The sequence below is a fragment of the Heterodontus francisci genome, chromosome 13 (assembly GCF_036365525.1).
Source record: "Heterodontus francisci isolate sHetFra1 chromosome 13, sHetFra1.hap1, whole genome shotgun sequence".
Taxonomy (NCBI): Eukaryota; Metazoa; Chordata; class Chondrichthyes; order Heterodontiformes; family Heterodontidae; genus Heterodontus; species Heterodontus francisci.
This window is the reverse complement of record NC_090383.1, coordinates 64,573,678-64,595,965: the sequence shown is the minus strand read 5'-3', so window position 1 is coordinate 64,595,965 and position 22,288 is coordinate 64,573,678. Positions and strand designations below refer to the sequence as shown.

The 22,288-nt window shown below is 45.4% G+C and overlaps 1 protein-coding gene across 9 annotated transcripts in view; it reads right to left on the bottom strand.

Annotated features, from left to right (window-relative positions):
• Positions 1-22,288, bottom strand: part of LOC137376405 (girdin-like) — a 413,979-nt gene that overhangs the window by 153,175 nt on the left and 238,516 nt on the right. The gene's annotated exons all lie outside the window — the stretch shown is intronic.

Genomic DNA, 22,288 nt, shown 5'->3' with positions numbered 1-22,288 from the left:
TAAAAATAGAAAATACTGGAAATACTCAGCAGGTCTGGCAGCATCTGTGGGGAGAGAAACAGAGTTCATGTTTCAGGTCTGTGACCTTTCATCAAAATATCTGATACAATTCAATGGCAATGTAGCACACCCATCTGTTTCAGGTGGAAGGCTGTTTAAATATGCAGATTGGGGTCCTGGTTGTAGGACTCTAATTACAATTTTGGAGTGCAAATGGGCGAAGCTTCGTTATGCATGATCTGTCCATTTTTATCAGTTGGTGACAACTGATTGTCCTTAAAGGGAAAACTGGAGACCACACGAGAGAAAGCCTCCAAACAATTCCTCCCCCTTTTATTTTACTGGGGCCAAGAGGAGGAGGAATGTCTCCTGGCTCCATAAAAAATACTATGGCCCACAGTTAGCTCCCTCAGGAGTGGTTCCCCCACTCCTCAGTCTAAGCTGGCCAACTTGCTTATTGTAGCTAGGAACCACTTCAATCAGGTATCCGTCCCTGCCACAGCAAAGAATGGCTCCCATGAGTTACAAAGACATCCGAATGTAACTGCAACCGTGGTAATCTATTCCTCCTCATCCTTCTGGACTTGTTGGCAGCCTTCAAGATGGTTGACAAACCATCCTCCTTCCATGCTTCTACTTCACTGTCCAGCTGAGTGGAGTTCCCCACTATCCAATTGTAGCCATTCTTCTGCAGCTTCATATGTCCACTCTGGATATAAGGTGTTCCCAATAAATCATCACCAAGTTAAAATAAACCATACCCCTTAAAGTGTTCAAGTGCCAAAGTTGAGTGATTTAAACTGACAATGTTATAACCCATATGCAGCTGCAAAAAAATAGTGGGGCAAGCATGAAAGACAACATTTCAGAGTATTTGGGCTTTAGGGAAGGAAATAAGGCAAAAAGCACAGATTGAAATCTGATAAACTAGAGGCTCGATACTGAGGAAGAGAAAATCTTGGAGAAAATGTCAGATCAGTTGGAGGACAGGATTGGACACCATCACAACCAACCAGATATTATTGGGGTAGAAAGGTTTTAAGACGAGTTCTTTGTTTTAAATGAGTTAATGCCTCTATTTAATTTGGATAATAAGCAAATTTATTTCTCAAAAAGATTCTTGCATATGTTAGGTTCATTTGAAAAATTCTTAATTTTCAAAAATCAAAAGACATCATATGTAGCAAATTTACAGGCATAACTAAAATTTATAATGTTACAAGTCCATGAAAAATTAATCAACTCTTGATATAATCCTCGTCATTACTCATAATATTAATTTGTAAATTGTTATAAATCTCTGGAAAACGTTTTCTCCGCAAGATTTTTTTTCTTCTTAGTATCTTGCCTCCAATTTATCAGATTTCAATCTATCCCTTTTTCATTTCCTTCCCTGCAACCCCAATACTTTGTGACATGTTGGGCTGAACTTTGATTCTGTGGTCGAGGCAGGTGTGCCAGCAAATTTGTGTTGCCGAGCAACCTGGTGGTTTCCCAACACAGTCATAAGAATGTAAGAAATAGGAGCAGGAGTAGGCCTTTTGGCCCCTCGAGCCTAATCTGCCATTTAATAAGATCATGTCTGATCTGCTTGTGGCCTTAACTCCACATTCCTTCCTGCCTGCAATAACCCTCGACTCCCTTGTCGATCAAAAATCCACCTAACTCAAGCCTTGAATATATTCAATGACGCAGCCTCCATTGTTCTCTGGGGAAGAGAATTCCAAAGATTACTGACTCTCAGAGAAGAACTTCCTCTTCATCTCTGCCTTAAAAGGGAGACCTCTTATTTTGAAACTGTGACCCCTAGTTCTAGATTCCCCCATGAGGGGAATCATTCTCTCAGCATTTACCCTGTCAAGTCCCCTTAGAATCTTACGTTCCAATAAGTTCACCTCTCATTCTTCTAAACTCCAATGAGTATAGGCCCAACCTACTCAACCCTTCCTCATAAGACAACCTCTTCATTCCAGGAATCAGCCTAGTGAACCTTCTCTGAACTGCTTCCAATGCAAGTATATCACTCCTTAAGGAGACCAGAACTGTATGGAGCACTCTCAGTGCAGTCTCACCAATGCCCTGTAGAGTTATTGCAAGGCTTCCCTTCATCAAACTTCTTCAAAAAATTAGATTAGTCAAGCACAATTTGCCTTTAACAAATTCATGCTGCCTCTCCTTAATTAACTCAAATCACTTTCAAGTGCCTGTTGATTTTTTTTATCTGATTATTGTTTCTAAAACCTTACCAACCACTGATGTTAAACTAGTTATTAAGAATGTCCTTACACCCTTTCTTCAATAAGGGTGTCACATTTATCACTCTCCAATCCTCTGGCACTTCCCCTGTATCTAGGGAAAGTTGAAAGATTATGGCAAGCCCTTCTGCTCTATCCACTCACTTCCTTTAGCAGCCTGGGATGCCAAGCCATCTGGATCAGGTGACTTATCCACTCTTAAGCATAGCCAGCCTTTCCAGTATATCCTCCCCATCAAATTTCACCCCATCCATTATCTCTACCATCGCCGCTTCTACTGATATTTTGTCAGCATCCTATTCCTTAGTAAACACCGATGCAGAGTACTCAATAAGTATTCTAGTGTGTCAGCTGTGGCTCAGTTGGTAGCACTCTCATCTCCGAATCACAAGATTCCGGTTTCAAGTCCCACTCCAGGGCTTGAGCACAAAAATCTAGGCTGACACTCCTGTGCAGTACTGAGAGTTAGTGAGTTGTTAAACTGAGGCCCCATCTGCTAGCTTGGGTAGATGTAAAAGATCCCATGGCACTATCCTGAAGAGGAGGAAGGGAGTTATCCCCTGCTAATATTTATCCCTTATTCAACATCACAAAAACGGATTATCTGTCCTTATCACATTGTTATTTGTGGGGGTTTGCTGTGCGCACACCGGCTGCCACGTCTCCTGCATAACAGTGACGACACTTCAAAAAGTACTTCATTGGTTGTAAAGTGCTTTGAGACATCCGGTGATCATGAATGGCGCTATGTAAATGTAAGTCTTTCCTTAATAGGCCCCACCCCACCTTTTATTGGCCGCTTACTATTTATATGCCAGTAGAAAATATTTGGGTTCCCTTTTATGTTAACTGTCATTCGATTCTCATATTCTCTCTTTATCAGTCTTATTTTCCCCTTCACTTCCCCTCTCAACTTATTGTATTTGGCCTGATTCTCGTTTGAAGAATTCATCTGACATCCAAGGGGCCCTGGCTTTGGTTCCCTTACCTTTCATCCTTTTTGCAATGTACCTAGCCTGCACCTAAAACATCTGCTCCTTAAAGATCATCCATTACCCTGATAGTTTTTCCTGTCAATAATTGGTTCCTTTTTAACCTTCCTAGATCCCTCTCATCCCATTGAAGTTAGCCCTCTTCCAATTTAGAAGTTCTACTTTAGACTGTCCCTTTCTCTTCTCCATTGCTGTTCTAAATCTTAGAATACAATGAATACTCTTACCCAAGTGTTCCTCCACAGACACTTGGACCACTTGGCCAACCTTATTCCCTAGCACCAAATCCAGTAATGCTTCCTTCCTAGTTGGACCAAGAACATACTGGTTAAGGACATTCTCCTGAACACATTTCAGCAAATTCCTCCCCCTGCTTACCCTTCAGTCTAACATTGTCCCAATCCATATTTGGGTAATAAAAGTCCCCCACTATCACCACTCTTATAGTTCTTGCACATCTCTGTGATTTCCTAGCAGATTTGCTCCTCGATCTCGCTTACTATTTGGAGGCCTATATGATACCCCCAGTAGTGCGATCATACGCTTTTTGCTTCTCTACTCTAACCAAATGAATTCTGTCTTTGCCCAGTCAAGGACATCCTCCCTTTTCAACACTACAATGTCGTTCCTCATCAGTACTGCCACCCCACCTCCCATTTTTCCATCCCTATCTATTCCGAACACATGTATCTGAATATTAAGCACCCAGCACCCAGTCCATTATTGCTACGACATCATATACCCACATGGCTATTTGTGTTTGTCGCTCACCAACCTTATTCACAATACTTTCTGCATTTACATACATGGATTGTAAACCTGTCTTGGTATTCCTCATAATCCTTCTTAGTCTGCTCCCAGCTAATATGGTACTCATCCTCCCTGATGCTCCCAGTGACTTCAGCTGCTCCTCAAGCTCGGAAATCTTGAGCTCAGGTATCCGGAAATACTTCCTACACACATGGTCCCCTACGACACATGAAGTGTCCTGAAGTTCCCACATGGCGCAGGAATTGCAAGCAACAGGTCTCAGCTGCCCATCCATGATCTAAGTGCCTTCTCTAGTCTTATCCAACATTCACTCTTTATGCACCTTATTTCTCTTCTCTAGCTCTATATGCTAGTGCCCATCCCCCTACAGTTTAGTTGAAACCCTTCCCAAACAAACTAGTGAACCTTCCTGCAAGGACAATGGTCCCAGACCTGTTGAGGTGCAGCCCATCCCTTTTGAAAAGATGCCTCCTGCCCCAGCACTGGTCCCAATGTCCCAAGAATCTGAAGCCCTCCCTCCCACACCATGCCTTAAGCACCGATCCTCCCTATCTTACTATTTTTACTCTCGTTAGCGTACGGCACTGGGAATAATCCAGAGATTATTACCTTTGAGGTCCTACTTTTTAAACTTCCGCCAAAGCTCCTGAAGGTCTGAACATAGGACCTCATAGGCCCATCGCACTGCTCTCCCTCTGTCATGGGTACCAACGTGTACCTCAACTTCTGTCTCACTCCCTTCCCCCTGCAGAATATTCTGCACCTTCTCGATGATGTCCTTTACCCTGGCACCAGAGAGGCAAAACACCATGTGGAACTCATGATGACAGGTACAGAATTGCCTGTCTGACTCCCTAGCTATAGAATCTCCTGTAACAACTGCATTTCTACATTTTGCTGTTCCCTCCTGTGCAGTCCCTTGTCCATTGGTGCCATGGTTTGGATTGCACTCCTTCAAGGGGTCATCAATCCCAGCAGTCTCTAAGGCTGTGTACTGGTTTGAGAGTGGCACACACCCCAAAGACTCCTGAACCTCCTGCCTCTTCTGGATGACCACCCATCTACTAGTCTGAGCTCTCAGTGGCTGTGGGGTAACCATCTGCTGGAATGTATGATCCAGGAAACTCTCACCTTCCCTGATTCTCCCAGTGACTTCAGCTGCTCCTCAAGCTCGGAAATACTTCCAACACACATGGTCCCCAACGACACATGAAGTGTCCTGAAGTTCCCACATGGTGCAGGAATTGCAAGCAACAGGTCTCAGATGCCCATGCATCTCTATTCCGTCTTTGATAATCTAGTTCGTAAATTCTATAAACTATTAATTTTAACTAATGCCTTTAGGCCCGCTCTGTGCTCATATTCTTATTAATTTACTTACTGTTATACCTACCCCGAATGAAATTTTATTTAAGCTAAGATGTAAACTTCATACAGTACTTGATATTATCCTAGTACTAGTTGAAACCAGAGTCCTCGTTTACAGTGGAAAAAAACCTTAAAACTCACCAACAAATCACCTACCTATTGTCCTCTGCTGTCACTCCTTGCTTTTTTTGGAAAACTCTGTGGAAGGTCTGCACTGTTCCCCCACTCTGATTTATCAGCCGCAGCTGCTGCCTCCAATCAGGTCCGCTCCTCCCCCACTCTTGATTTATCAGCTGTCGCTGCTGCTCTCTCCAATTTTTTGTGCGTTCAGGGAAGAGGACTTCAGGCTTCGCTGGTTGTGTGGGCACGGCCTACCAGTAGCAATGAAAGCAACAGTGGTGCTGAGCGTCTTTGCTTTGGGTTGTTTCGAAGGGCAGGAGTGGACCTGTGTGACGTATCACAAGCAGCTGCCCATGATAGCATCAAGAAGGTGACAGATACCTTGTATCAGAGAGCATCAGAGTACATTACGTGCCAGGCTGATGGGGCCACACAGGTACAGAGGACTGTGGGGTTTTCCTCCATGGCAGTATTCCCTCAGGTGCAGGACATGATCAACTGCACCCAGGTAGCCATCAAGTCCCAGGCAGAACAGCCAGGGACATTAATAGGAAGGGATTATACTCCCTCAACCGACAGCTGGTGTGCGAACACCACAAATATTCTCTGCAGGTGTGTGCAAGGTTTCCTGGCAGCTGTCAGTAAACATTTCAGGACTGAGATGAGGAGAAATTTCTTCACCCAGAGTGTGGTGAGCCTGTGGATTCGCTACCACAGAAAGCAGCTGAGGCCAAAACATTGTATGTTTTCAGGAAGGAGTTAGATATTGCTCTTGGGTCTAAAGGGATCAAAGGGTATAGGCTGAAAGCAGGAAAAGGTTACTGAGTTGGATGATCAGCCATGATCATAATGAATGGCGGAGCAGGCTCTTAGGGCCGAACGGCCTACTCCTGCTCCTATTTTCTATGTTTCTATGCCATGATGCCTTCATCCTGAGGCAATTGCAGGTGCCACAGCTGTTCATGCCACCAGGGAGACTATGTGGATGGCTGCTAGGGGACAAGGGCTATAGGTTGAAGAAATGGCTGCTGACACCTGTGCACAAGCTTGAAAAGGAGCCACAGAGGTGCTACAACCCTGCCATCTCAGTACAAGGGCCACCATACAGCAAGCCATCGGACTCCTGAAGCTATGCTTCTGGTACTTTGACTGGTTGTTGCAAATCCTCCAGTACACTCCCTCAAGGGTTTCTTGCATGGGAATGGTATGCTGCCCTGTGCACAATATGGCCCTCCAAAAAGATAGTGATCCTGCATTGCAAGGCCTTCCACCAGGTCTGCTAAAGGATCAAACCATTGACCAGGATGGCAGGGAAGCTAGGGCCGCACCAATCCAGGCACTATTTTCATAAGGACAGCTCATCCTGGATGGCATTTGGCCCAGTACCACACCTTTCCCACACGGAGCAACTGCATCCAAAATGACTGCCACCAAGATCTGTCTCCTGTTCCCCCACAACGCATGGAAGCCACCTCGCCACTAGCCACACAGTGTCCCTGACCACCCATCTTTGCATTGTACATACACTTCATCATGCTGGTGCCTTAATGCTCTCAGAACGGTGGGATCACACAATTCAAAGTGCAACCATCAACCATTTCATTACATTGTGCTTAATCACTGAACAGAAAAAGGACATGAGTCACCCAGGTGAACTACAAAGTGAAACTACCAACGCATCAGCATCTGCACATGGCTGCTCCTACAGGTTGCTCTCTCTGTGGCTGAGGCAGACTGCTCTCGTGTCTGCATGTGACGGAGATGCCCATGGCACCCATCCTCAGCATTGCATTGCCAGTGGGGGCGCCACAGGCTGCCATCCTGCGACGATGCAGGGGCAGCCTCGCTCACAGGGGCTTGCTGTACTGATGGTGTCTCAGTCAGAGTGGCAAAGGGGGCGACCGATGACAAAGGTGCCCCAGCCTTTTCATTGTGCGCATGCATATCTGAGGGAACAAGCAGCTGGGATGCATCTGGCATCCTGTCCATGCAACTTTGCACCATCAGTGCAACTGATCTGTCAATGCCGCAAAATGTGGAATGCATTCTGTGCATGTCAGTGCGAGGTTCCTGCATCCGCTCAGCGTGATGCCACGTATGGCTATCCTCAAGGTAGGCCACTCTTTCATTGGAAGAGCTTGTGCGTTCACATGCCTGAGACATAGAACACATCTCATGAATGGACTCCCCATTGCCTCAGGGAACTTTGACATTTGGGCACACACTCCCCTTGCTGCTCCAAAAAGACCAGCCTTGTTTGTGACCCCTCCACCCTGCTGAGCATGGCTGTGTCTGTCCTCCATCATCTGAGGGGACTGTCCACAGCTGCCTCTGTCACCTTCTCCTCCTCACAAGTGAAGTGCTGGTCATTGTGTGCCACCCATTATAAACTTGTATGAGATTGCACTGAGGTGATTGTTTCTGCCCTAGTGGTGGGTACGCTTGACTGCTGTATCGGTGCTGCCTTGGATGCATCTTCCTCCTCTGAAGTTGCTGCCGGTGACATAGTGGTATGCTGAGGCTCCCCATCCACAACTGGCCCTGCGGGAGACAAACAACTTTGGTTTGGAAAGCTCCGCCCTGTTATTTGCTGCTTCCACAGAGCTGCAGCAGCCCACAACAGCTTACGCATTGGCATGGCATCAACAAACGAAGACAGAGCACCATCCTCGTCACATGGAAATGGTATGACCCTTTTACCCTGTCTTGGATGGACACCCGCCTCGCCCTTGCCGACCTGCCACCCAGGGAATTTGAAGGTCCTCCTCCTCCATAGCAATGTGCTACTCCACCACCAGAGCGACCCCTTTTTCATGTGTTGTGTGCTTTTTTTCTTCTGCAGTCAAAAGTGAGAGTGTTAAGACCATGGTGCCCTCCGTCACTGCATCCAGTGGCTCACTCACATGTGATCCACATGCCTCCAGTGTCACCTCCTCCACAAGTGCTTGTGGTATCAGCATGGCTCATGGCTTAGGAGTGAATCTAGGCACACATATGGTAAATGCTCCTGAACACTACACGCCTTCAGGCTGCTCTGCTCATAGGTGTGCTGGTGAACTGGAGGCCTGTCACCTGGGTTTAGCACCGCACTCACCTTGCCAGACCTCAGAAGGTTGCTGAATCGTTACCTGCACTGCACTGTATCCTGCTGACCACACTGTGGCTGCTCACCTCCTTAGCCACCTCCATCCATGCCTGCTTTGTCTGACTGGCTGGCCTCCCTACGCCACTCTCCGGAAACAGGATGCCTATCCAGCCTGCCACCACCTCTAACAGGACCTTAAGGGAGGCGTCTGCAAATTGTGGGGCCGCCCTTCCACAGGTGCATGCCATACTGCTGTTCCGCTGCGTTCCAGCCTCTGTTATCAACCAGGATGCTGCTGTCACAATCATGGCTGCTGGGTGCCCTTCAAATTGGGCTCGCCACCTCTACATCCTGCCTCTTCTATGCGTATGCCACCCCTAACTGGACAACAAACGTGCACTAGCGGGGCACTAACAAATAGGAAGATCTGTGATAGGGTGCTTGTTCTTTCCTCCCCTCCTCCTGCCTTGCTTAAAAGCTATTACATTTCTAAGCACTCCCAGTTCTGGCAAAGGGTCACTGACCTTAAATGTTAACTATGTTTCTCTCTTCACAAATGCTGTCAGCCCTGCTGAGTAATTCTAGCATTTTCCGTTTTTAATCCCATAAAGTCAATGTCTGTTTAGTTTTAATCCACTGTTACTTGCTCCCATTGTTCTTTGAGGGGGTAAAACATTTCAACTACCCAATCCTTTTTTGTTACTTTGTGGTTGGTGAGCTATTGGACTAGCTTCTACAACAACTTTCGCACAATAAGCATCTCTTGAAAATCAAAAATACTTACTTGAACAGCATCAATCATCATGTTTATGTCTAATATGACTATTGCCTTCTCTTATGCAACTTATTTTTTAAAACTGCAATTAAAGTTTTCATTTGTTTACTGGCAAAAATTATTCCCATAACGTCTATCTCCCAGTGCTCCAGTTCAAATCTGACATAACCCAACCTCCAGCTTGACCTTGGCATATCCTGGTCTCTGACATTTTCAGTATATCCAATTTACATGAATAGCTAGTAAAAACTGTACTACTGTGCACATTTCCTGTTATCCATCACACTTCCTATGTGTACACAAGTGTCATATCAAATTATGTAAGTTCTGTGTCATATTTTCCACTGATTTATTCCTAAAAGAGCAAATCAGGACCCTAAAGGCTGGAGTTTGTGCTGAGGCGGGGCTCCTGACGTCAGGCCGAAAAGGCGGGTGGAACTCCACCTCTGCCTTTTCGTGCCCCCCACCCCACCGAGCGATCCTCCAGTCTTTTAAATCAAAGTTTCAGGAGCAGTACTGGCAGAGCCACCCGGAGCGGTGGTCACTGCCGGTACTGCAGAGGCCTCGGACCCAGTGTTGGAACCCCGGAACAGAGGTAGGTGAGGCAGGGTCGCCACAAATTGTCCACGGAGGAGGGACACCCACCCCCATCACAAGCCTGCACGGAAGGTGCCTCATTTCCTGCCACGGGAAGAGGCCTTTAATTGGACCTTAATAGGCCACTTAAGGGCCTAAATCGGCCTCTGGGCGGGAAAGCCATCATCAACCTATCCCACCCCTGGGAGGATCGCTGGGCGACGGGCCCTCCGCACCACCACCGCCACCCCCCCCGCCACACACGTGTCGGGATAGTCCGTGCTCTCTGCCTCCAATCCCGCCTCACGGGGCCACACAAAATTCAGCACTATATCAGAGGTGAAAAAGAATACCAACAATAAAGCAGAAACTGAATCAAACTGCTCGAAATGTGTTTTCAATAATTTAACTTTAAAATTAAGGTGTTGCTGGAATATTTATCTAATATCTTCGAGTTTAAATAGTGTTTGAAAGGGAGAAACATGAAATAGCTAGGATTCTAGATTTAGGCAAGGTGAACTTCAATGCAATGAGGCAGAGACTGTTACAGTAAACCAGGCAAATCTATTAATGAGTAAAATGATAGATCAGTGGGAGGTGTTCCAAAAAGTATGTGTGATACAGAACCAGTTTATACCCCTAAAGGGCAAAAGCGATCCTTAGCAAAGAAACAGCCAAGGATGACTGAAGAGGTAAGTGCCAACATAAAACTAAAAGATAAAGCATATAAAAAAAAACAAAAAAAAAAACGCAGATCCTGGTGAAAGGGAAAGATATAAGGAACAGCAAAGGGTAACAGACAGCAAGAGCTACAAAAAGGACTATGAAAATAAACTTGCAAGGGATATCAAAATCAACACAAAAAATGTTTACCATTTTGTTAGGAAAAACAGGGTGGTCAGGAACAATGTGGCCCCCATGAAAACTGATAACGGTGACATTGTTAATGCAGGGGTGAAAGTGGCCAAAGTGGTCTTAAAATTAGTGGCCGAATACAAAAAAAAGTCAATTTTTTTTTTGACAATTATAGCACAGTTAATAATCTATAATGAATGCAAATGCTTACAGGCCATTTCAAATGTGTAGAAACATTAATTTTCCCTTTATTTACCTTCGAATGCCATCAAGACCAGGGTTGTCCAACCTTTTTGGGCTGAGGACCGCATTATAATTTTTGCTTGGCCCAGGGGGCCGATGAACAAATTTCGAAAGATAAAGGCATTAAAATTTGATCTTACTAATAAAAACAACAGCAAATGTGCATTTTTGTGAAGAAGCTTTAAATGAGAAGACTAATTTATTGACTTACTTTCTCATCACTGTATTGAAAACTGATTTAGTGACATACCTGGCATTATACATATGTAGTCAATCTCTGCTCACATAATTGATGTAGTGATGCAGAGTATTCTAGATAGACGTCCATCTTTCAGGAGAGACCTTGATCTGTCTCTCCCCCCACCCCCCTCTCCCCGCACTTTGTGCGTGCGTGTCTTATTCTCTCTTTGCCCCCGCCCCCAGGACTAGGGGATACAGATTGAAAGTTTTGGGAAAAAGATGTAGGGGGAATATGATGAAGCACTTTTTTTTTTTACACAGTGGGTGGTAATCACCTGGAACTCGCTACCCACAAGGGTGGTGGAAGTGGAGACAATAAATGCCTTAGAAGACGGGGGAATGGAACTATGTGAATTGCTCTTTCGGAGAGCCAGTGCAGACACGATGGGCCGAATGGTTCCTTCTGCAGTGTAACAAGTCGTAATTCAAGAGGAAGTTGGATGGCCACCTGACAGAAAGTGTTTCAGGGCTACAGGGATTGAGCTAGGGAGTGGGACTGACTGCATAGTTCCTTGGAGAGCTGGCATGGGCTCGATGGACAGAATGGCCTTCTTCTGTGCCATTAATAAATGACTGACTCTCTCTCCCCCTCTCTGCTTCTCTCCCCCGTCTCTATCTCCACCCCCCTCCCTTTGTCGCCTTCTCCCCCCCTCCCTCTGTCGCCCTCGCCCCCCCCCCCCCACCTTTCTGTCCCCGTGTCTTCAGTGTTCCCCACTCTCTCTGTCCCCCCGTCTCCGTCTTCCCCTTCCCTCTCCCCCCTCGTCCTCTCTCTCACACAGCTGCAGAGAGCGGAACGCATCCTGCTCAGGGTTTTCTGGCGGGCCTTTAATAAAAGTCAAGACCCACCGGAAAACCCCGAGTCTGTTGGGAAACGGCTGTTCCTGATGTCAGCAGCTGCCACCTGTGAAACTGACAGCGCGACGTTTTTAAAAAGGCAGCTCTAAGAAGACAACAAAGGGAAATTTCTCATCTCTAGTCATGGGTTGGATGAGGAACGGTCCCGGGAACAGTTTACATCCGCGGGCCGGATGAAAACGTTTGGTGGGCCAGATCCTGGCACGCAGGCTGTATGTTGGACAACCCTGATCAAGATGGTGGACCAATGCATTTGTATAAAATCACCAAAGTGACCTCAGCATTTTAACATTTCAGCATTTAATACTGTTAGTACATCACGTAATTTTTTTTAAATTAATTTTTATTTTAGAGATACAGCACTGAAACAGGCCCTTCGGCCCACCGAGTCTGTGCTGACCAACAACCACCCATTTATACTAACCCTACAGTAATCCCATATTCCCTACGTACACTAGGGGCAATTTACAACAGCCAATTTACCTATCACCTGTAAGTCTTTTGGTTGTGGGAGGAAACCGGAGCACCCGGCGAAAACCCACGCGGTCACAGGGAGAACCTGCAAACTCCGCACAGGCAGTACCCAGAATCGAACCCGGGTCCCTGGAGCTGTGAGGCTGCAGTGCTAACCACTGCGCCACTGTGAAGGATGAAGTAAATTTTAACACCAGAACTGTTAGTTCCAATTTTTTTTTTACAAAAACGCACTGGAAAACCATGAAGCTGCTTCAAAGGTCAGAAGCAGCAGTTCCTACTTTCAGCAAATATCAGCAAAACGGATAGTTCCGATATTTTTTTGAAGTCAGTCTTTTCATGTGAGGGGCCACATTACAATTTTTATCCAACATAGGGAGCTGGCGAGCGAATTTTGGAAAGTTAAAGGCATTAGAAATTTATTTTTCTAACAAAAAATGTGCATTTTTGTGAACAAGCTGTAAATGAGAAGACTAATTTATTAACATACTTTCTCGTCACTATGTTGAACCCTGATTTAGTGAGATACCTGGCATTGTTTTTGCTTGCACAGGCAGTCAATTTCTGCCCGCACACATGATGTGCTGATGCAGAGTATTCTGGATAGATGTCCATTTGTCAGGAGTGATCTTGATCGCTCTCTCTCCCCCGCCTCTCTCTCTATCTCGCTCTGCGTCTCTCTCCCTCCCTCTGTATCTCTCTACCCCCTCTCTCTCTGTCCCTGTGCATCTCTCTCTCCCCACTTCTGTGTTCCCCCACCGTGGGCATCTCTCTCCCTCTGATCCCTGGGCCGGTGCCGGATTAAAGTGCTGCCTGACCCGCTCTCTCTGCTCCCTGGGCCAGTGCTGGTTTAAAGGGCTGTCTTACTCATTCACTCCATTCCCTGGACTGGTGTTGGTTTAAAGGCCTGCCTGACTCACTCTTCCGCTCCCTGGGTCAGAGCTCGTTTTAAGTGCTGCCTGACTGTGTGTGCATGTTCCCTCAGTGCTGCTCCAGCTCTGGCTGTGTGCTGGCCCACTTCCTGTTCTCCCCTCAGCCCCTCTCTCCCCCTCACCCTGCATGAGCCATTCCCGCTCACTCCCTAAACCGCGCAAAAACAGCAGGCGCGGCTGACCCCAGCGCGTCTGCGCTGCAAACCACCAATCAGTGCTCACCCCACCCAGGCAGCCTGTTGTCAGTCACCAACAGTGACTAATCACAGACAGGGCCAGATTGAAAGCTTTGGCGGGCCGGAAGAAGCTATTGGCGGATTTCCAAAACCCAAATGTCGGAAATTTGCTATTTCGCAGAAATCTCTCATCCCCATCAATGAAAATAAGAAAATGACAGCCTTGGTGAATAATTACTCTGCATCAGTAATTACAGTAGAGGAAGTCAGCATGCCAGGCATCCCAAAGAAACAAATATTGACTCAGGGATGAGGATTCAGAAAACTTAACATGAGCAAAAGAACAGAAATGAAGAAATCAATGGTACTAAAGAGTGACAAAATGCCCAAGATCAAATTGTTTCCATCCCAGGGTTTAAAAGGAAGTAGGTGAGAACACTGCAGATGCCCGAACTATAATCTTCCAAAGTCCTCTCGATTTGGGAACTGTTCCTTTCCTCTCAAACTGGTGTCCACAGAAATGTTCCAGGGGCTCCATGAAACAATCTCTCCAGCGGCTGAGAACCTGGGCTGGATTTGCAAAGGTCTGTAAAATATTCCTTTAAAATAACTCTTTACAAACAGAATTTTCGTATTATGATTACTGCACTGTATCATTATTTAGATTGGGGTTCCATGCTTACTAATCCATTTGAAAAGGGATCCTTCAATGAAAAATGTCTGAGAACCACTGCTTTAGATTGGAAACTTGCACGTCATTCTGCTATTTAAAAAAGGTGAGAGAAAGAGAAACCAGGGAATTATACACTAGTTAACCTAACATCCAAGCACCAGATACGGCAAAGGCACACCCAACTCAGTCGACCCTACAAAAATAGGGACAGGTGTCCCACAGACTAGTCAAGCAACAACCTGACAGTCATACTCACAGTATCATAGCTTTCAGCCAATATCCTAGGCTCCTCCATCACCATCCCCTGGGTATGCTCTGTACCACTGGCAAGACAGACCCACCAGAGATGGCGGCACAATGGTATGCAGTTGACCATGACTGGCCCTGGGAGTCCTCAATGTTCACTCCGACCGCATGAAGTCTCATGGCCGCAGGTCAAATATACCTACTGCCCTCCCTCAACTGATGAATCAGTACCCCTCCATGGTGACCAGCATGGGGAAGAAGCCCTGAAGGTGACAATGGCATAGAAAATACTCTGGGAGGGAGACTCGGTGGCATCACTAAAGACCAAACTGGTTAGGGTATGGCAGCCAGGCTGGGTTTGCAACAGGTGGTGACAGAACCAACACGAGGGGAAAAACTTAGCTGACCTCACCAATCTACCTGTCGCAGAACCACCTATCCATGACAGTATTGGTAGGAGTGACCACTGCACAGTCCTTGTGGAGATGAAGTCCCGTCTTCACAATGAGGACAGCCTCCATCATGTTGTGTGGCACTTCCACCATGCTAAATCCTGGAGCAATACGTTGTGGAACCAACTAGGGATAAAGCTATTTTAGATCAGTGCTAGGGCCTCAGCTATTTACAATTATTGTTAATGACTTAGAGGAAGAGACAAAGAGTAATGTATCTAAGTTTGCTGACAATACAAAGCTAGTCGTAACATCAACATTTAAAAATTTCACACCTTTCAAAACATATTCTGCTCCTCTACTTGTTCTAATCATACTATGCTTTTCTAAGTGCCTTGTTAAGACTTCCTTGGTAGTAGATTCCAACATTTTCCCAATGACTGATGTCAGGCTAACTGGCCTGTAGTTTCCTGTTTTCGCTCTGCCTCCTTTCTTGAAAAGCGGTGTTACACTTGCCAACTTCCAATCTGATGGGACCATTCCCGAATCTAAGGAATTATGGAAAATCATAGCTAGTGCATCCACTATCTCTTTCAGAACAGTAGGGTGTAGGCCATCAGGTCCTGGGGATTTGTTGGATTTTAGTCCCTTCAGATTCTCCAATACTTTTTCTCTGCTGATATTGATTACCTTAATTCCCTCAGTCTTTTTAGTTCCTAGGTTAACCTTACTTTATGGTATGCAACTTGTGTTTTCTACTGTGAAGCCAGTCACAAAGTACTGGTTCAATGCCTTTGTCATTTCTTCATTCCCCATGATAATTTCACATGACTCTGCTTCGAAGGGAACAATGTTTACTACTTTAGTTACTCTCAATCTATTTTTATACTTCTGGCTGGTTTACTCTCATTCTATTTTTTCTCATCAACTTTTTGGTGACCCTTTGTTGTTTTCTAAAAGACTCCCAATCCTCAAGACTTGCTATTGTTGTTTTCAATATTATAAGCCTCTTCTTTCAATCGAATAGTATCCTTAACTTGCTGAGTGAGCCATGGATGGGTCTTTCTTGCTGAGTTTGTGTTTTTCAATGGAATTTTTTGTTTTTGAGTTCTTTGAATTGTTTCTTTAAATGTTTCCCACTGTTTATTTACCGCCATACCTTTTAGTCTACTTACCCAATCAACCTTAGCCAGTGATGCCCTCATCCCATGCAATTGGGTTTAAGATTTGTGTTTGTGATTGCAGTAGGTCACCTTCAAACTTAACATGGAATTCAATGGTATTATGGTCACTATTTCCCAGTGCATCTTTTACTATGACATTACGAATTAACCCTGCCTCAGTGCAGTCATGATGTGCCAAATGACCTCCTTCTGCACTGTAACAATTCTGTAATTATCAAACCAAGTGATCAACCTTGGTTCAATGAGAAGGGTAGGAGAGCATGCCAGGAGTTGCACTGGGCATATGTAAACATGAGGTGACAACCAAATGAAGCTACAAAACAGGACTACATGCATGTTAAACACAGGAAGCAGCAAGCTACAGACAGAATTATGCAATCTCACAACCAATGCATCAGATCAAAGCTCTGTAGTCTGGCCATATGTAATCGTGAATGGTGGTGAACTATTAAACAACCAACAGGAGAGAAGGCTCCATGAACATCCCCGTCCTCATTGATGGCAAAGCCCAGCACATCAGTGCAAATGACAAGGGTGAAGCATTTAAAACCATCTTCAGCCAGAAGTACAGAGTGGATGGTCAGCTTCCTTACCAATGCCACACCTCCATGTTTGGTGTCAGTAATGATAATATGAACTGCCTGCAAGGGGACATAGATAGGATAGCAGAATAGGCAGACAGGTGGCAGGTGGAATTTAATACTGACAAGAGTGAGGTGATGTATTCTGGCAGAATAGGGAGAGGCAACATATACTTAATGGCACAGTTCTAAAGAGTGTACAGGAACAGAGAGACCTGGGGGTGCATGTGCATCAATCGTTGAAGTGGCAGGACATATTGAGAGAGTGTTTTTTTTTATTCATTCAAGGGATGTGGGCATCGCTGGCTAGGCCAGCATTTATTGCCCATCCCTAAATGCCCTTGAGAAGGTGGTGGTGAGCTGCCTTCTTGAACTGCTGCAGTCCATGTGGGGTAGGTACACCTACTGTGCTGTTAGAAAGGGAGTTCCAGGATTTTGACCCAGCGACAGTGAAGGAACAGCGATTAATTCCAAGTCAGGATGGTGTGTGACTTAGAAGGGAACTTACAGGTGGTGGTGTTCCCATGCATTTGCTGCTCTTGTCCTTGTGGTTGGTAGAGGTCGCGGGTTTGGAAGCTGCTGTCTAAGGAGCCTTGGTACTTTGCTGAAGTGCATCTTGTAGATGGTACACACTGCTGCCACTGTGCGTTGGTGGAGGTGGTGAATGGAGTGAATAGTGAATGTTTGTGGATGGGGGGGCCAATCAACAGGGCTGCTTTGTCCTGGATGGTGTTGAGCTTCTTGAGTGTTGTTGGAGCGGCACCCATCCTTGTAGATGGTGGACAGGCTTTGGGAATCAGGAGGTGAGTTACTCGCCGCAGGAGTCCTAGCCTCTGACCTGCTCCTGTAGCCACGATATTTATACGGCTACTCCAGTTCAGTTTCTGGTCAATGGTACCCTCAGGATGCTATTAGTGGGGGATTCAGCAATCGTAATGCCACTGAATGTCAAGGGGAGATGGTTAGATTCTCTTTTGTTGGAGATGGTCATTGCCTGGCACGTGTGTAGCGCAAATGTTACTTGCCACTTATCAGCCCAAGTCTGGATATTGTTCAGGTCTTGCTGCATTTCTACATGGACTGCTTCAGTATCTGAGGAGTCACAAATGGTGCTGACCATTGTGCCATCATCAGCGAACATCCCCACTTCTGACCTTATGATTGAAGGAAGGTCATTGATGAAGCAGCTGAAGATGGTTGGGCCTAGGACACTACCCTAAGGAACCCCTGCAGCGATGTCCTGGAGCTGAGATGATTGACCTCCAACAACCACAACCATCTTCCTTTGCGCTCCAATCAGCAGAGAGCTTTCCCCCTCCAGTTTTGCTAGGGCTCCTCTATGCCATACCCGGTCAAATGTTACCTTGATATCAAGGGCAGTCACTCTCACCTCACGGGTTCAGCTCGTTTGTCCATGTTTCCAAGGCTGCAATGAGGTCAGGTGCTGAGTGGCCCTGGTGGAACCCAAACTGAGCGTCACTGTGCAATTTATTGCTAAGCAAGTGCCACTTGATAACACTGTCGACGACACCTACCATCACTTTACTGATGGTTGAGAGTAGACTGATGGGGCGGTAATTGGCCAGATTGGGCTTGTCCTGCTTTTTGTATACAGGACATACCTGGGCAACTTTCCACATTGCTGGGTAGATGCCAGTGTTATAGCTGTACTGGAACAGCTTGGATTATGATTGGTTTAGATAAGTTAGACAAGGAAAAACTGTTCATTAACTAATGGTACAAGGACCAGGGGACACAGATTGAAGGCTTTAGGCAAGAGATGCAGGGGAAATATGAGTAAGAACTTTTTTACGCAATGGGTGGTCACGACCTGGAACTCACTGCCCATTAAGAGTGGTGGAAGCGGAGGCAATCAATGACTTTAAAAGGAAATTAGATGTCCACTTGAAGGAATTAGACTTGCAGGGCTACGGGGATCGAGCAGGGGAGTGGGACTGACTGAATAGCTCTGTGGAGAGCTGGTAGGGATCCGATGGGCCAAATGGCCTCTTTCTGTGCCTTAAATGACTTTATTACTCCTCCTGAGGTCCCCAGCATTACAGATGCCAGTCTTCAGCCAAGTCGATTCACTTCACGTGATATCAAGAATTGCTAAATGTACTGAATACAGTAAAGGGTATGGGCCCTGACAACATACTGGCTGTAGTCCTGTAGACTTATGCTCCAGAACTAGCCGTGCACCTTAACCAAGCTGTTCCAGTACAGCTACAACACTGGCACCTACCCGACAAAGTGGAAAATTGTCCAAGTATGTCCTGTTCACAAAAAGCAGGTCAAAACCAATCCAGCCAATTACCATCCCATCAGTCTACTCTTAATCATCAAAGTGATGGAAGGGGTCAACGACAGTGCTACTCAGCTGCAGAACTTATTAAAGCCCTGTTCCACATACAGACAAAAGAGCTGAATTCCTGAGGTGAGGTGAGAATGACTGTCCTTGAAATCAAGGCAGCATTTGACCGCGTTTTGCATCAAGGAGCCCTAATAAAATTGAAGTTAACAGGAATTGAGGAAACACTCTGCATCGGCTGGAGTCAAACCTAGCATAAAGGAAGATGGTTGTGGCTGTTGGAGACCAATCATCTCAGCTCCAAAAAATTGCTGCAGGAGCTCCTCAAGGCTAGTCCTAGGCCCAGCCATTTTCAGCTGTTTCATCAATGACCTTCCCTCCATCATAAGGTCAGAAGTGGGGATGGTCACTGATGATTGCACAGCGTTTAGTGCCATTTATAACTCCTCAGATAATGCAGCAGTCCCTGCCCACACGCAGCAAGATCTGGACAACATTCAGGCTTGGACCGATCAGTGGCAAGTAACTTACGCACCACACAATTGCCAGACAATGACTATTTCCAACAAAAGAGAATTTAACCAGCTTCTCTTAACATTTAATCTCAACACTATTGCTGAATCCCCCACCATCAACATCCTCGCAGGGTCACCATTGACCAGAAACTTAACTGGAACAGCCACATAAATACTATTAAGTTTTTAAAAAAGGAATAGGGAAAATGATGAGACAGAAGTTTGATTAATCTGCAGGACTTAATGGTTTCTACCCCAGGTTTTAAAAGAAGTAGGCAGGATAGAAAATTTCAGACACGTTAATCATGATCTCCCAAAACTCTTGATTCAGGAACCATTCCTTTGAAATGGAAAATTGCCAATGTCACACCATTTCTTTTTAAAAAGGGTAGCATAGACCTATTAGTCTAACATCTGTTGTGGGCAAGTTACTAGAGTAACCTTATTCTTTATTTAAGGAAGGATGTAAATGCGTTGGAGGTGATTCAGAGGAGGTTTACTAGATTGATACCTGGAATGAGTGGGTTGTCATATGAGGAAAGGTTGGACAGTCTGGGTTTGTTTTCACTGGAGTTTAGAAGAGTGAGGGGAGACTTGATTGAAGTATATAAGATCCTGAACGGTCTTGACAAGGTGGATGTGGAAAGAATGTTTCCTCTTGTGGGTGAGTCCAGAACTCGGGGGCACTGTTTCAAAATTAGGGGTCGCCCTTTTAGGACAGAGACAAGGAGAGTTTTTTTCTCTGAGGGTGGCGCAACTTTGCAATTCTCTGCCTCAGAAGGTGGTGGAGGCCGGATCACTGAATATTTTTAAGGTGAGGTCCATTGATTCCCTTGCCTGACAAGAATCTAAGATTATCGGGGGGTAGATGGGAGTGTGAAATTCGAGAATGACACAGATCAGCCATGGTCTTATTGAATGGCCTAATTCTGCTCCTAATTCGTATGGTCGTATAGTACATCCTTAGGGACAGAGTGATTGAGCAATTATGAACTAATCAGAGAAAGGCAACATGGATTTGTAAAGAGTAAGTCATGTCTAATTAACCTGGTTGATTTTTTGAGGGGGGGGGGGGGAAAAATCACTAATGTGGTACATAAGGGAATGTTTATAATTATTATTTTAGACTTCCAGAAAGCATTCGATAAGGTTCCATACAAGACACTATCATCAAACTGAAGGTGCATGGAATTAGAGACAACCTTTTGACATGGGTAGAAAATTGCTTAGATGGTAGGAGACAGAAAGTAGAGATAATGGGTATGGTACTACAATTGGTAGGATCAGACTTAGTGTCTCCCAGGGATTTGTACTGGGCCCTCAGCTTTCCACTATATTAATGAATTACATAAAAGAATATAGAGCCATATATCCAAGTTTGCTGATATAGTGTGGATGGGAGCAGAAAACTGCAAAACATTGATAAATGAAATGAGTTAGCAAAATTATGGCAGATGGAGTTCCATGTGGGAAATTATAAGATCATCTACTCACTTTGGGCCTAAAAAAAAGTTAGATCAGAGTACTTTGTGAATGATGAGTAGCCTGGAAATATGGAGGAAGAGGTCTATGTCTAGCAGTCACTAAAAACTAGTGGACAGGTACAAAAAATAATTTTAAAAGCTAATGGAATGCTGGCCTTCATCTGTAGGAGGCTGGAATACAAAGGGGTGGAAGTTATACTACAATTATGATGCGATTAGGCAGAATTTAGGATGCGTAGGATGGGGAAGGAAACTGCAGGGGATGGGAACAATCGAAATGTGGAGCTTATTCAAGGAGCAGCTACTGTGTGTCCTTGATAAGTATGTACCTGTGAGGCAGGGAGGAAGTTGTCGAGCGAGGGAGCCGTGGTTTACTAAAGAAGTTGAAGCGCTTGTCAAGAGGAAGAAGGCGGCTTATGTTAGGATGAGACGTGAAGGCTCAGTTAGGGCGCTTGAGAGCTACAAGCTAGCCAGGAAGGATCTAAAGGGAGAGCTAAGACGAGCAAGGAGCGGACACGAGAAGTCATTGGCGAATAGGATCAGGGAAAACCCTAAGGCTTTCTATAGTTATATCAGGAATAAAAGAATGACTAGAGTTAGATTAGGGCCAATCAAGGATAGTAGTGAGAAGTTGTGTGTGGAATCAGAGGAGATAGGGGAAGCGTTAAATGAATATTTTGCGTCAGTATTTACAGTAGAGAAAGAAAATGTTGTTGAGGAGAATACTGAGATTCAGGCTACTAGGCTAGATGGGATTGAGGTTCACAAGGAGGAGGTGTTATCAATTTTGGAAAGTGTGAAAATAGATAAGTCCCCTGGGCCAGATGGGATTTATCCTAGGATTCTCTGGAAAGCTAGGGAGGAGATTGCAGAGCCTTTGTCCTTGATCTTTATGTCGACAGGAATAGTGCCGGAAGACTGGAGGATAGCAAATGTTGTCCCCTTGTTCAAGAAGGGGAGTAGAGACAGCCCTGGTAATTATAGACCTGTGAGCCTTACTTCGGTTGTGGGTAAAATGTTGGAAAAGGTTATAAGAGACAGGATTTATAATCATCTTGAAAAGAATAAGTTCATTAGAGATAGTCAGCACGGTTTTGTGACGGGTAGGTCGTGCCTCACAAACCTTAGAGTTTTTCGAGAAGGTGACCAAACAGGTGGATGAGTGTAAAGCAGTGGATGTGGTGT